This window comes from Hippopotamus amphibius, chromosome 3, assembly GCF_030028045.1.
Source record: "Hippopotamus amphibius kiboko isolate mHipAmp2 chromosome 3, mHipAmp2.hap2, whole genome shotgun sequence".
Taxonomy (NCBI): Eukaryota; Metazoa; Chordata; class Mammalia; order Artiodactyla; family Hippopotamidae; genus Hippopotamus; species Hippopotamus amphibius.
The window spans coordinates 55,481,378-55,494,299 of NC_080188.1; the positions used below are offsets into that span (position 1 = coordinate 55,481,378).

Consider the following 12,922-nt stretch of genomic DNA (forward strand, 5'->3'; position numbering starts at 1 on the left):
AATTAATTTAGTTGTCTTTACATTGTTATACCTCAATTAAAATAATCAGGTATTTAATGAAAGGGAATACTATAACTTTGCTATTGAAAGGTACTTGTTGTGTGGACCACTCCTGAAGTAGAAACTATAATCTTGATATTGCTTTATCTACCTAAATAAAGGCAGATAAAGAATGAGCTCTGCTACTGTAAATTGTACTTGGGCTGATGATTTTTCTGAAGATGTCTTAGAGATTCCATTTATCACTGAGAAGTAAATGTTAGTGCCATTGCTTCTTGGTGAGTTCTAAAGCTTACTCTGAGAGCTTGGAAACTTCCACTCCACCATTTTATCATGTGTGGGATGATGAGTTTTCTTTAGGGAACAGTTTTTTTAATCTGATAAAGTAATGACTTGCATTTTTCATACTTTTCCCCTTGAACCTTCTAACTCTCTTGAGTGTTATATTGTGTTTCTGTAACTGAGTGGAGAAATATACATAAAGATTATTTTAAAAAATATTCTGCCTTATTTTTTTGTGCTCATTTTCCCCCTTTGAGCTATTATATTAAAATTTCTGGACTTCATATGTATAAATTAAAATGCTTTTCTTTCTTTCTCTACCCTTTTTAAAATCTTCATAAAGATTCTTCTCATATCCCTTAAATGTTGTTATCTTCTTAGAAGAAAGAAACCTGGCCTAAATTGTCACGTACTTTTTCCTTGAATATTTGCCTGGAGTGGAGAATGCTTTGCAAAGTCTAAGAATTTTGCCAAATATGGCACATGCATTATATCCCTTCTTTCGACAATTCATTCACCATCTCTGTATTGAAGAATAAATCTTCCAGGCACTGTTCTAGGCACTGATAAGTTAAGTGAAACAGATATGGTTGAGGGCTGAAGGAGTTTACAGTGCAATGGGGGAGACAGATTTGTGAGTCAGCTACAGGCATATGTTGGAGATATAGCGAGTCTGGTTCCAGACCACTGATATTAGGCGAATATTGCAATAAAGTAAGTCATACAAATATTTTGGTTTCCCAGTGCCTATAAAAGCTATGTTTATACTGTAGTGTAGTCTGTTAAGTGTGAAATAGTATTATGTCTAAAAAACAATATACATACCTTAATTAAAAAATAATTTATTACTAAAACATGCTAACCATCATCGGAGCCTTCAACAAATCATGATCTTTTTGCTGATGAAAGCTCTTGCCTCAGTGTTGATGCTGATGACTGATCAGTGTGGTGGTTGCTGAAGGTGGGGGTGGCTGTGGCAATTTCTTAAAATAAAACAACAATGAAGTCTGCCACATTGATTGACTCTTCTTTCATGAAGGATTTCTCTGTAGCACGCAATGCTGTTTGATAGCATTTTACCCACAGGAGAACTTCTTTCAAAATTGGAGTCAATTGTGTCAAACCCCATGGATGCTGTGTCAATTAAGTTTATGTAATGTTCTAAATCCTTTGTTGTTATTTTAACACTCTTCACAACATCTTTACCAGGAGTAGATTCCATCTCAAGAAACTACTTTCTTTGTTCATCTGTAAGAGGCAACTTCTTTTTTTTTTTTTTTTTTAATTTTATTTATTTATTTATTATTTTTTGGGGGATACACCAAGTTCAATCATCTGTTTTTATACACATATCCCCGTATTCCCTCCCTTCCTTGACTTCCCCACCTCGAGTCCCCCCCCACCCTCCCTGCCCCAGTCCTCTAAGGCATCGTCCATCCTCGAGTTGAACTCCCTTTGTTATATAACAACTTCCCACTGGCTATCTATTCTACAGTTGGTAGTATACATATGTCTGTGCTACTCTCTCGCTTTGTCTCAGCTTCCCCTTCACCCCCTGCCCCCTCCCAAACCTCGAGTTCTCCAGTCCATTTCTCTGTATCTGCATCCTTGTTCTTGTCACTGAGTTCATCAGTACCATTTTTAGATTCCGTATATGTGAGTTAGCATACAATATTTGTCTTTCTCTTTCTGACTTACTTCACTCTGTATGACAGACTGTAGTTCTATCATTACATATAGCTCCATCTCATCCCTTTTTATAGCTGAGTAATATTCCATTGTATATATATGCCACATCTTCTGTATCCATTCATTTGTTGATGGGCATTTAGGTTGCTTCCATGTCCTGGCTATTGTAAATAGTGCTGCAATAAACATTATGGTACAAGTTTCTTTTGGGATTATGGTTTTCTTTGGATATATGCCCAGGAGTGGGATTACTGGATCACATGGTAGTTCTATTTGTAGTTTTTTAAGGAACCTGCATATTGTTTTCCATAGTGGCTGTACCAACTTACATTCCCACCAACAGTGCAGGAGAGTTCCCTTTTCTCCACACCCTCTCCAACATTGGTTGTTTCCAGATTTTGTGATGATGGCCATTCTGATTGGTGTGAGGTGATACCTCATTGTGGCTTTGACTTGCATTTCTCTGATGATTAATGATGTTGAGCATCTTTTCATGTGTTTGTTTGGCCATCTGTATGTCTTCTTTGGAGAAATGTCTATTTAGGTCTTCTGCCCATTTGTGGATTGGGTTATTTGCTTTTTTGGTATTAAGCTTCATGAGCTGCTTGTATATTTTGGAGGTTAATCCTTTGTCCGTTGTTTCATAGGCAGTTATTTTTTCCCATTCTGAGGGTTGCCTTTTAGTCTTGTTTATGGTTTCTTTTGCTGTGCAAAAGCTTTTAAGTTTCATGAGGTCCCATTTGTTTATTCTTGATTTTATTTCCATGATTCTAGGAGGTAGGTCAAAAAGGATCTTGCTTTGATGGATGTCATAGAGTGTTGTGCCTATGTTTTCCTCTAGGAGTTTGATAGTGTCTGGCCTTACATGTAGGTCTTTAATCCATTTGGAGTTTATTTTTGTGTATGGTGTTAGGAAGTGTTCTAATTTCATTCTTTTACATGTTGCTATCCAATTTTCCCAGCACCACTTATTGAAGAGGCTGTCTTTTTTCCATTGTATATTCATGCAAGAGGCAACTTCTTATCCATGAAAGTTTTATCACGAGATGGCAGCAATAAATTCCTGTCTTCAGGCTCCATTTCTAATTCTAATCCTCTTGCTATTTCTGCCATATCTGCAGTTACTTCCTCCACTGAAGTCTTGAACACCTCAGAGTCATCCATGAAGGTTGTAGTAATCAACTTCTTCCAAACTCCTGTTAATGTTGATATTTTAACCTCTTCCCATGAATCATGTATATTCTTAATGGCATCTTAGAATTGTAAATCCTTTCCAGAAGGTTTTTAGTTCAGTTTGCCCAGATCCATCAGAGGAATCGCTGTTTATGGCAGCTATAACCTTATGAAATGTGTTTTTTTTAATAAAAAAGAAAATTTGTTGAAGACAAGAATAATCTATTTTTATACTTTGGTGATTTCCATATAAAAACAGTAAATTTTTTTTGTTATAATGATTGACTAAATTATAATTCTTTTCTCTGTTATTATCATTTAGAAGTGTCCAATATGCAACATAAAATTCCTTGAAGTTCTGCTTTTGTTTTTTGTTGCAACTTCAAATATATTACTTAGAAGAATTTAAAAGTAGATAATCTGGTTGTATTTAGGTCTTTCCGCTCAAAGTTCTTGCTGATAAGGAGCGGCAGCAGCATCTGAGAGTTTGGTGGAAATGCAAAATCTCATGCCCCACCCCAGATCTACTGAATCAGAATCTGCACTTTAACAAGATTCCCAAGGGATTCACATTCGTAAAATGTGTTTCTTAAATAATAAGACTTGAAAGTGGAAATTATTTCTTGATCCATGGGGTGCAGAATGGATGTTGTGTTAGCAGGCATGAAACCATTAATCTCATTGTACATCTCCATTGGAGCTCTTGGTTGACCAGGTGCACTGTCAATGAGCAGTAATATTTTGAAAGAAATTTTTTTTTTTCTGAGCAGTAGGTCTCAGTAGTGGGCATAAAATATTCAGTAAATTATGTTGTAAACAAATGTGCTGCCATCCAGGCTTTGGTGTTCCATTGATAAAGCACAAGTAGATTTAGCATAATTCTGAAGGGCCATAGGATTTTCAGAATTGTAAATGAGCATTCACTTCAACTGAAAGTCACCAGCTGCATTAGCCCCTAGCAAGAGAGTCAGCCTGTTCTTTGAAGCTTTGAAATCAGGCATTGACTTCTCCTCTATAGCTATAAGAGTCCTAAATGGCATCTTACTCCAATAGGATACTGTATTGTCTGCATTGAAAATCTGTTGTTTAGTGTAACCATCTTTATTCACTACCTTAGCTAGATATTCTGAATAACTTGCTGCAGCTTCTACATCAGCACTTGCTGCTTCATCTCGTACTTTTATGTTATGGAGATGGCTTCTTTTCTTACATCTCATAAACCAGTTTCTGCTGCCTTCAAACTTTTCTTCTGCAGCTTTCTCACCTCTCTCAGCCTTCATAGAATTGAAGAGAGTTAGGGCCTTGTTCTGGATTAAGCTTTGGCTTATAGGCATGTTGAGGCAGCTTTGATCTTCTGTCTAGATCACTAAAACTTTCTTCATATCACCAACAAGGCTGTTTCGGTTTCTTATTATTTGTGTGTTCACTGGAGTAGCATTTTTAATTTCTTTCAAGAACAAAAACATGTCCTTTGCAATCACAGTTTGGTTAACTGTTTAGTGCAAGAGATCTAGCTTTTGGCCTAACTTGGCTTTGGACATGCCTTCCTCACTAAGGTTAATAAGTTTTAGCTTTTGATTTAAAGTAGGAGACATGTGACTCTTCCTTTCATTTGAACACTTAGAAGCCACTGTAGGATTATTAACTGACCTAATTTCAATATTGTTGTGTCTCAGGAAATAGAGATGCCTGAGGAGAGGGAGAGAGCTGGGGGAACAGCCAATCAGTGGAGGAATCAGGACACTCAGTATTTATTGATTAAGCTCTCCATCTTATATGGGCAGGGTTCGTGGTGTTCCAAAACAATTACAATAGTAACATCAAAGATCACTGATCACAGATCACCATAACAGATATAATAATAATGAAAAAGTTTGAAATATTGTGAGTATTACCAAAATATGAGACAGAGACATGAAGTGAGCACATGCTGTTGGAAAAGTGGCACTGATAAACTTGCTTGATGCAAGGTTGTCAGAAATCTTCAATTTATTAAAGAAAATGTGATACCTGAGAAATGCAATAAAATGAAGTGCAGTAAAACATGATGTGCTTGTATTATAGTCCTGTGGGATAAAAGCTATGATTTCAGAAGCAGGCTGCCTTTGAGTTGAGTTTTGAAAGAGTGGGTAGGAATTAGCTTGAAAACAGAAAGAAAAAAGGTATTTGAATGGAGGAAGGTCTGAAACAGTGTATATGTTTAAAGCATTTTAAATCCATAGATGTGGATTAAAGGGAAGAAGCATGTGAAGGATGGATAGAAGAAGTTACAGTAGGTAGGTGCCTGATCATGAAGAGCTTTGTGCACAAGCAGAGAATTTTAACTCTAATGTGAAAATTAAGGGGATATACAAAAGAATTTTTAAGCAGAGGAAAGAAATGAAATTTACATTTTAGAAACATCATTCTGGTAGCAGTTCAGAGCAGAGGAAGCAGGGCAGACTGAGGGAAGCCCATCTAATTATGACCTTACTGCAATATCCAGGGGAAAATAGATGAGGACTTTAAGGAGTAGAAAAGAAAGGACAGACTAAAGAGACATTAAATTGATGTCTCTAGTCTATATTCTACATCCCTGGATGAGTGAATGGGTTGGTCATTCTAGTCCACAAGATAGGAAATGCAGGGAAAAAACAAACAAACAGGTCTTTGGGGAAAGATGATATTTTATTTTGGACATGTTCAGGTAAAAGTGACAATGCCATAGCCACAGTGGAGACATTCACTCTAAAATTAAATATATGTGTCTGAAACCAGTAGAGGATTCGGAGCTAAAGATATGGACTTGGGAGTCATCATTGTATATGTGGATACTGAAGCTTTGGTATCAATGAGGAAACAAGACTTTTGGGAAATCTTGACATTTATGATGCATACGGGAGATGATTTAATGAAAGACAGGGAAAACAAATAACCCTGAGCACTTTATTTTGTACATCCACATTATCTGTGAACTTATGTCATAAGTGGCAAGTTTTCAATATAGTTCTGAGAGAAAGAATTGGGGGAGGAGGAGGGAGGGTTGAAGGAAGAAAGTTTGGATGAAGCCTGGTGTCTTTAGAATATTTTGTGAAGCTATGGCACCAAAAAGAACATATGATAACACACTAGATCCTTTTCCTGTAAGCCTTGGGGTCAAATCTGATTTACTTTAGGAATATCCAAAGGTATTTCAAATTATCTCCATTGTATATTTTGAAGTTTTTTTCTAGGATTTTCATAAAGCTCCATTTTGGACCTTGAGAGCTTGTTTGGAGGTTCTAGCAGGGGAGCGCAGCTACTCGTATACCCTTGACCGAAGAACGGTCCTCCTGTATTGGGGAAGGTCGTCCTCTTCGACCGAGCGCGCAGCTTCGGGAGGGACGCACATGGAGCAGTGAGGGAGGAAGGGGACACCCGCCTAGCCAGCCAGATCAGCCGAATCAACCCTGGCGATCAATGGGGTGACAGATGTCGCAGCCAGATCGCCCTCACATCCTCCATTTTGGGATAGTCTTTCAGCCTATGCTGGGGCAGACATACTTCCTTGGGCTATACCTGAATTGGTCCAGGTGCTCAGAGGCCTTTGGAAATCACATTGAATTTTCAGAATCACCTGCACATATTAGTTAGTGCTATTTGGTATAAACTTGTAAGCCTATTATTGATCAGGGACTAAATCTGACTCTAAAGAAACAAAAGGACAACAGTGCCATAATACTCACACTGGCTGTACCAGGCCTCCGTACTGATTTATCCAGGGCTTTGAGTATTAAGAATACATGGAAGAATCCAAATTCAGGACATCTGAGAGTGTTTATTTAAGAACTTTATAATTCCGGCCTCAGGATATAACACTTGACACCATGTGGACAGGAGAAGCTATTTTCTTGGTATAACAGAAATATGACTTTATGAGTTTTGCTCAGATAGCCCATTATTTCTTCCTCTCCCCAGCACCTTTTAATTTGCAATGATGTCCTCAGATCGTAGTCAACACTCTTACTTTTCTTGTATATCCCTCTAATGACTCTCCTTTATGTTCATAAAGATGTGCAATCTGTCTCCAATTATTACTTTCTTATGGGTGGGAAATTCTTGTCATGTTTATAAATTGGGTATAATCTAGAACCCTTACAAATACTGTGTAGATGTAGCTATTGCCTTTATTTGGCAGGTTTTTGTTTTTGTTTTTGGTTGTTGTTAACATTTATGAATAAACTTTCTAAAACTTTCCAGCTCTTCCTCTTAGTAAAATTATGAGAAGGAAAGATTAGCCATGCGCTGCTAAGGTAGGTAGTCTTAATGAGAAGGAATAGCAAAAATTATAAAAAAGGAGATAATTAAAGTACTGCTCATGTCTTTGGACAAGACAATTGAGAGAAGACATGCAAGAGGTGAAAATGGTTCAGTGAAAACAAAAGCTCAAGGCTAATAATAGGAACGTGGCATTTACTTTTACTTTTGTATTTAATCCCATCAGACAGTCTCCTGGGCAAAACTGTCCAGTAAGCAGTCAGCAGCCAACTTCACGCTTTCTTTCTACCTGGGTTAGGCTTGCCTTCTTTTTATGAGCAGCAGATGGAAGGCTCAATTAATGGTAGAGCTAATGTCATAGAAAAAAAAATGTTGTCCAAAGACTAAAGAAGTCCCTTGAGCTCTAATAAAAAGCAATGATGAGTGTCCAGGTGGCATGCACATCTCAAATTTTGTGGAACAGGATTTACTGATAAAAACTTACAGAGATAAGAATAGTAGCAGGAGTGGGTACTCTTGTTCCCCTTGCACTTTGGGGCCACCGATAGATATGGCAGCACCAGACATCAGATTCCAGGAGAGGGAGCCTGGCTGTGAGTCTATAAACTGTCTGCTTGGGGAACACCAGCTCCTGCCCTGGCAAACTCAGGGGTACAGTAAAGGACCACATGGTAGAAATTTGGTGCCTTGCCCCGCTTTTTATCTCAGCACCAGGTTGGGAGAACATCAACCTTTCCTTAGGCCTCATCAAGGGTTGGGACGCTAGCCTCGTGATGGCAGCTCCTGTGCTTTGGTGGCCTGGTCCACAGACTCAGCATTCTGTGGGGATTGCTTTTAGCACCTGGCTCAGGTGTTTCTTGGTGCTCTAAAACTTCCTTTCTGAGTGGCCAGTCTGTGCCAATCAGTCTTGGATAAATTAACCTTTCCCTCTTATGTGTCCTCCTATAATCTCTATTAAGTACTCAAGCAACTATACGGCAGGCGTCGAGAGGAAGAAATCCTTGGAACATCACAGTCCCTTCCACGTGGTACTGAGAGTCACAATTGGAACTGCCTTACAGCACAAGAGAAACTTGATTTTCAAAGAAACTTCGTGTTGATTTAAAAAATGCTTCTTTGATGAATTGTTTGTATTTTTCACTTTGTAGCACTAGCTCAAGAGCTCTAGTTCTTGGCAAATCCGTTGGCTAAGCAATTTAAAGTTTATAGAACTAACAGTTAATGGGTGCTTATTATGTGCCAGGCATATAATGGGGGCACTGTCATTATGTTTACGCTGCAGATTAGAAATTAACTAACTAACCCAGGGTTACAGCCAATAAGTGGTCAAGTCAAAATTCAAGACCAAATAGGTATACCTCGATTCAAAGCTTGCTAAAATCATGGCTTGTGAAAATACAAAGCCCCACACCTAGATTTATACGAATTTTCATATACTGCAATGGTTTTTACTTCCTCCTGATTCCTATAACACGTCATCTCATCTTGACTCACACATGAAATTTGCATCTCTTTGACTTTTACCCCAAATTGCCCACACAAAACTAATTAGTAAACAGAATTTACAGAGGATTTCATGGAGGAGTCACAAAACGGTTTATATTACTGTAACAGATGTCTTTGTCAGCATAGGTGTTACCATTAAAAAATATTCACCCTTGGTCTTGTTACTGTGAAGAGATTCTATCCATCCCAGCCTCTCGTGCCCTATTGCCCTTTTCTTTCTTCTCTTAGCTTCTCTCCTTTTTGCAACTCCCTTTTAGGAGTAAGCAAGCAAGCAAGAAAAGCAACTAACCAAAAGCAAATTTCTTCCTTCCTTCCTTCCTTCCTCCTTTCTTTCTTTTTCTTTCTTCCTTTCTCCCTTCCTCCCTTCCTCCCTTCCTCCCTTTCTCCCTTCCTCCCTTCCTCCCTTCCTCCCTCCGTCTTTCTTTTTCTTTCTTACTTTCTTTCTTTCTTTTTCTTTCTTTCTTTCTTTCTTTCTTTCTTTCTTTCTTTCTTTCTTTCTTTCTTTCTTTCTTTCTTTCTCTTTCTTTTTCTTCTTTCTTTCTTTTTCTTTCTATTTTAAACAAAGCAACTCTCCTTTTCCTTTGATACTTTGGCATCAGCCGAAGCCAAGGCCCTCAGTATCCTACCTTCTAACCCAGGTAATTATGGATGTATCCTTCTCCCATCTGCTCTCCCCTTAAAAGCATTCACACGCTAAGATGACCAAATTTTCTAATGAACACTCAATTCACTGTAGAGATTGGGCTCTGTCTGCCTACATCCAGCTTTTCCTCAGCGTGGCTACCTACATTGCTCTGCCCCATCTCAAAGCCTTTCAGACTGAAAAGTTCAGGAAGGGGAAAAGGAAGATGGAGGGAAGTGGTTGGAAATGGGAGGGAGGGAAGGAGGCTTCATATTTTGGGGAGATTACTTTGCCTGTAGACTTTTGAAATGCAAGTTAAATTTTCTTTTTAAAGATGTCTGTCTGCATTCACTACCTTTAAACTCTTTATCTCCATAAGCTTTTCTTTTGCTTTAACTCAGATAATGGTCTCAAAAGATCAAAGAGCAAAGATAAGTGGTGGGGAGGAGATCTTGGGGTAGAGTAGCAGTGTTATATGCTTTCCTTTAAATATCTTATATGGTACAACCTATAGGGTTAGAAAATAGCTTTCTGAAATCTTTTTTAAGAATAGAGGAGAAAGACAGTTGAAATATCTAGTACTCATATGTTGCTAGATTTTTTTTTTTAGAGGTGACTTTTTAAGTCCTAGAAAAGTGCAGATTATTAATTTATAAAAAGGGCATTATTCTGAGGATTGTAGGGTCCCTTTCTTATTCATTAACAACATGGTCCATGATCTAAGGCTGTCACAGTCTACAAATTGGGTGGTAATTGTAAAATTAGCCATGTTCATCCTTCAGATTCAATTTATTTGTCAGTTTACAAATGGATTAATTTTGGTTTGATTGGGTCTGCTTTTCTTTTTCAGAGTAAATTATTAGTGAATATGCTAAACATCTTTCAGAATACCCTTTACCAAACTCTCTTATTCAGCATAACTAGGTAATAAGGAACTTGTAGTTCATCAAATGTTTTAGGTAATTGTCACTAAAACATAGATTACTGATTTTCCAATAAATGTAGTAAGTTCTTTAAAAATTATGTTGCACTTAATGTAACTTCTGTAATAATAAATTGAGTGCTTACTATGCTGTCTATTGTAGGTTCTTAAATGAATGTAAAATGTAATAAATATAGCCCTTGTCTGCTGGCTGCTCACAGCCTGAGGGAAGCACACAGTTCATCTCATCTATGTGTACATCGGTGCACAGAGATGCTCTAAGAGCACTGAGAACTAAGGGATTCATTTGGCTTGAATGGTTTTGAGGGGGTGATGACTGTACCCTGGGAAGATAAGTAGGGTTTGGTTGGCAGAGAGAAAAACAGGCATAGTAGGTGGAGTAGTGCAATATGGAGGTGAGAAATGTTGAGGGGAATATGTTTAGAAAATAGCTAGTAGTCTAGTGTGGCTGAAGTGTAGTTACGCTGGGGCTGGTGGTGGTAGGTAAGGCAGGAAAGGTAGACCAAGTCCCAGCTGCAAGGTAAGCAGGTTTTTAAAGACAATGTTAAATAGTTGACACTTTATTGTGAAAGCCAATGTTCCACTGAATACAGGTGTTTGGTAAACTTTTTTCCCCAAAAGACTATAAACAAACAAGTTTGGAAAATCCTGTATATGTCCTTCTCTCAGGCATTCACAATACATGGCAGCACATTAAAGCTTCAGGAAAATCCTGCGGTAAAGACTTATTTTATCTTGTTTAACATAGTGTTTCCCAAATGTACTTAACCATGAAAACTTTTCTTCTAGAACCTTTAGTAATATGTTGAAGGATCCTATATTTCATGCAACATAGTTTGGGAAAAATTTCAGCCTTTTCTTTAAGCAATGGATTAGAATAAAAAGTGTTTAGGGCAGTGCCATGATCAAATCTATATTTCAGGAAGGAATAAAATATAACCTTCTTTTAACTCAGATTTTTCATGTATTTCAAGATATTATAGCACATCGAGGCAGCTATTATTAACAACAATTATCAGTGTTTCAGATGTATACAGAAGTGTGGATTAATAAATCTTTCTGGTTAATAGTATGGAGGATAATAGAATCCAGTTTCTCAGCATATGGGGCTTCTCTGGAGGAATTTACCCTATTCATGACAAAATTAAATGCCTGGCTATCACTCCAAACTGAGATATATATATATATATAAAAGCTGACAATCAGATTCTCAGACACATTCATTAACCATAGACAAGGGAATAGCAGAATTTGCTTAAGGAAATGCAAATGAATCCCATTGTCCTTAAGAGAGAAGGCAACACAGAATAAGGAAGACATTTTGGTACCTTTTTTTTTAAGAATTTTTATTGAGATACGGTTGACAGGCAATAAACTGCATATATTTAGAGTATACAATTTAGTTATTTTTTTTCTTATTGTAATGTATATATGGCAATCCCAATCTCCCAATTCATTCCCCTCCAACCTTCCCCACTTTCCACACTTGGTGTCCATATGTTTGTTCTCTACATCTGGGTCTCTATTTCTGCCTTGCAAACTGGTTGGTTTGTACCATTTTTCTATATTCCACATATATGTGTTAATATACGATATTTGTTTTTCTCTTTCTGACTCACTTCACTCTGTATGACAGTCTTTAGGTCCATCCATGTCTCTACAAATGTCCCAGTTTCATTGCTTTTTACAGCTGAGTAATATTCCATTGTATACATGTACCACACCTTTTTTATCCATTCATCTGTTGATGGACATTTAGGCTGCTTCCATGTCCTGGCTATTATAAATAGTGCTGCAATGAATATTGGAGTGCATGTGTCTTTTTGAATTATGGTGTTCTCTGGGTATATGCCCAGTAGTGGGATTGCTGGGTCATATGGTAACTCTATTTTTAGTTTTGCAAGGAACCTCCATACTGTTCTCCATAGTAGCTGTATCAATTTATATTCCCACCAACAGTGCAAGAAGAGCGTTCCCTTTTCTCCACACCCTCTCCAGCATTTACTGTTTGTAGATTTTCTGATGATGTCCATTCTAACCGATGTGAGGTGATGCCTCATTGTAGTTTTGATTTGCATTTCTCTAATAATTAGTGATGTTGAGCAGCTTTTCATGTGCCTCTTGGCCATCTGTATGTCTTCTTTGGAGAAATGCCTATTTAGGTCTTCTGCCCATATATGGATTGGGTTGTTTGTTTTTTTTGATATTGAGCTGGATGAACTGTTTACGTATTTTGGGGATTAATCCTTTGTCTGTTGATTCATTTGCAAATATTTTCTCCAATTCTGAGGGTTGTCTTTTTGTCTTGCTTATAATCTCTTTTGCTGTGCAGAAGCTTTGAAGTTTCATTAGGTACCACTTATTTATTTTTGTTTTTATTTCCATTACTCTAGGAGATGGGTCAAAAAAGATCTTGCTGTGATTTAAGTTGAGGAGTGTTCTTCCTATGTTTTCCTCTAGGAGTTTTATAG

The 12,922-nt window shown here is 37.5% G+C and overlaps 1 pseudogene; it reads right to left on the bottom strand.

Moving 5' to 3' along the window:
* Positions 1–1,167: 1,167 nt before the first annotated feature.
* The window catches only part of LOC130848452 (tigger transposable element-derived protein 1-like), a 94,310-nt pseudogene continuing 82,555 nt past the window's right edge, over positions 1,168–12,922 (bottom strand).